Source organism: Ipomoea triloba, chromosome 9, assembly GCF_003576645.1.
Source record: "Ipomoea triloba cultivar NCNSP0323 chromosome 9, ASM357664v1".
NCBI lineage: Eukaryota > Viridiplantae > Streptophyta > Magnoliopsida > Solanales > Convolvulaceae > Ipomoea > Ipomoea triloba.
In genome coordinates, this window is record NC_044924.1 from 2,747,822 (window position 1) to 2,751,659 (window position 3,838).

Below are 3,838 nucleotides of genomic sequence, written 5' to 3' on the forward strand. Positions count from 1 at the left end.
TTTAAACTGATTTGTTGATAAATGACCAAACATGGTCATGCCACAATAATACTTAGGATCAAAAATGGATGTTCTAATCATAAAAGACTAAAAAGTAAATTGTCACCTATAAATTTATGACAAAAATAGAATTATATCTTATTAAAATTTGCGTTGAGTATAAATCTAAGCTACTCCCGTTGATAACAGCAAGGAAGTCTAACAAAGAATATTGAGGTGATAATTGGATCAAAATAATAAAGAAGTAATAAAAGTCGAAATAGTCCGTGAATTCCAGTGTCCAAGTGCCATTTGCCGGGACGTTTTTGGAAATGCCGAACTAGTTCCAAAGTTAGTAGAATACGCCCTTCAAGGAAACCCCAAAGGCGGAAAAACAAAGCCATAAAAGGGCAGAAAAGTCCGTTGGAGGGTACATTTGTAACTTTATCCAACAATCTTCCCACGACAACTCACTACTCACTTCGACTTGACCGCGTTACTGTTCGCCGCTTGTCGCGTCTGCCATCCTACGCGCTCCAACTGTTAACTGCCACGTTTCCTTGCCGGCCGGCCTTTATCCAAATTCCTCGTTTTTTAAAGGCCCATTTTGATCAGCCCAAATTTCTAATGTCCAATGTATGGGCTGGATCGTTCTATGTTGGGCTCAAGATGGAAAATGCCCAACATAAATTATACTTGAAAAGTGTGCATCACGTGACCATTCATATTCCTCGGACATTTTGCTTTGTATTTTCTTAACAAATTCTTGGATTGGGCCAATTATCAGTTGAAACTAGGAATTCATGTCTTTTATGGTATGCACAAGGCCTGCTTAGTATACAAATCTTTTAAAGTTTGGTTTTGGATAAAAAATCACAACTAAGTTATGGTATATTATGTTTTTTTTTTCTTTTTGGGGTAAAGATTTGTGTTTTTAGACTTGTAAAGTTGGAGAGTAATTCACAAATAGATCCGGATAAACTTTGGGTGGCTAGCAAGCCCAGTGGTCCCCGTTATTATTTGCTTGAGACAATTAAGGAATCTTGAAAATGAAATTCGGTATGTAACATCAACTTTGTTTTTCGAAAGGCTAACATATGTACTGACTAGACGACTTCCACTTCACATGTTTCACAACTTTAATAGTTTTTCTGACAGTATTAGGAAGTGCTCCTAGTCGAGGCACATGGTTAGCACATTCTAATTAAGCCTTTGTAGTCTCTATTGAGTAGTTTGTTTTCCTTTACACCATATTTTTTAAAAAATGAGCTTTTTTTTAATCGTAAATTAAAAACAATATATGGTTCAAATTACAAACTCAACTGCTTGAAAATTACTCAATACAAAATTTGTATCAACGTATGAATTCTGAAAACCTATCATTCTTTTTTAAATAACGAGAGAAACTTACCAGCACTATTTGAAAATATGCACGGAATAAATCACACTCCTCAATTTTTTTTGAGTGTAGTCCAGAATTTTCACCGTCAAACACAGTGACTAATTCCAGCGCTAAATTGTAGGCACCTCTATTGACTATTGGGTGAGACAGCTTGCCTGAAGATTTAAAATTGCTCCATAACTAAATCCAATGGTCCAACCCTTCACCTCATGACAACCCTACCATTCTTGATCAATAATTTCAATATATATAAGTTGTGATTGAGAGTTTGAGAGGGACAACATGGCCTAATCTTGAACAAAAGAGGTGGTATCTTGTGCAGGGTGGAGTGATGTTGACAAGACATGGGAATGGAAAGAAGTCAAAATGGTAATGTGAGTGGGTGGGTTGTGAAATCGCAAAAGCAATGTAGTGCCGGCATCCTCGGAGGCTGTTGGTGCAAAATAATCTGCCCGCCCTCTAGTTTCCTTAGCCCATTTCCATTTTTCTTCAATTCTCATCGCATCTCTCAAGCAAATTAAAGGCCAGGTCGCAGGTGCCACTCACATGCAAATCTCTTTATTCATAGATTTCGATTTGATTGATGATGTGAGTGATGATACACTCAGGTTAATTATATAGCAGTAATGCTAAGCTGATCTCACGAGCATAATATATATAACCCGTGTATATGTATAGTGCAAAACACATTGGGTTTAATGCAATCAATTGGACGGATCAAAATAATACACGGTTGTATGTATAGAAGCATTTATCATATATCTATCCCTAGTGTGCGCACAAATTAAAGAGTCGATCTAGATAGACACAAGTTTGAGTTTGAAATAGTTATAGTGATTCAAGGTCAAGCACAATCATTAGTGCTCTTCCTGAGCACCCAGTCGAAGTGACTGAGAAGAGTTTACTTTAAAACCGGGAATAAAAAACGCTCACTCCCTTGTTTTACTGTGGTCGAGGCCCACCTGACACATTGTCTAATCACGTCTCGTCCTTCCTTTCCCTTGGGCTAAACCACTTGACATCGACTCTTTGATCGGCCAACTTGCACCCTTCATGTGTAAAACATACTGGTTCCATGACATGTGTCCTAATCCTTGCCTATATAAGGCGCATTTATTACTGGGGGAGGGACTTTTACTTCATCCAACTACACTAGACTTACCCCACTAAGGTCGTATATACTTTCCGGTCAAAGGAATTACGACTTGACTTATACACTCAAAAATTAAGCGTAGTAGTAGTAATATTATACATAATTGTATCAAATATGATCAACATGTACCAGTTACGCCTTTAATTTTTAATATATATACACCCCCATAGCACTTTTATATATGGTATCTTATGAAATCTTGAGCATGTGCTTGAACTCTCCGCTTTTCAAGGAAAGATTTTGCTTATTTGGAGGGATTATATTTATCACAGTGCATAATAATAATCTGGTTGGATTGTGGTTGGACTTAATCCAATGGTCTATGATGAAATTCTCATAGTCAATTATATTAGTGATGTTATATCAACTCACAATTTGAGGTTAATGACATGTATTAGGTAAAATGTCGATCAATACTTGACAATTCCATCATTTTATTAGGTTGCCATATTTCTTAAACTAAATAATAATAGATTTCTTTGAATTACTGGAAAGCCATCAACCGTTATTAAAATTGTACTCTAAGTGAAGTCCAGCCTCGTAATTATATATATTGAACTTGTAATTATATCATCCGACCTTGTCTCTACAACATTCACACTAGTTAGGGTTGTAATATGCGCTAAGGCGCTTCATGCGTCAATGCCCTATAGATTGAGACAATGACTCGCATACAATGACAATTTTAACATGTTATTAATACACTACTCGATGTATTTTGAAGAATCAATTTATTCACACTCATTTTATATATATTTTTAATATTATTTCAACTTCTAAATGTCAAGCATAATATAATATAAAACATAAAACACATGTAGTCTACTTATCAGTTTAAACTCTTAATTGATACAAAATACTGTCATTTAATTTAATATCAGTATTAGATTTAAATGAAGAGTCATGAGTTTGGACCTCCACGCTATCCTACACATATATTATACTTAAACTATCAATTAAGAAATAACACATTGCTCGGTCCTAAATCTTGGTGGGTGGTTACATCTTCGAAATCATATAATGAAATTCAAAACCCAAGAATGGTACATGAGATGGGTTGATGAGAAATCATATCATGGACTGGATAATGCTAAACTATACATTGGGGGGTCAAAATAGGACTGAAATCTAGCTTAAAAAATGGAGCTACAAACGGCAAGGGTCAAATGTATGCATGAATGTTGACTAAATGGCCTGGCCGGGCAGCTACGCATGTACAATTATATCAATGAAATATATCCCATTCAAATCATAATATATAATTATATACACGATGAACCACTTTTTTTTTGGGGGGGGGGGGG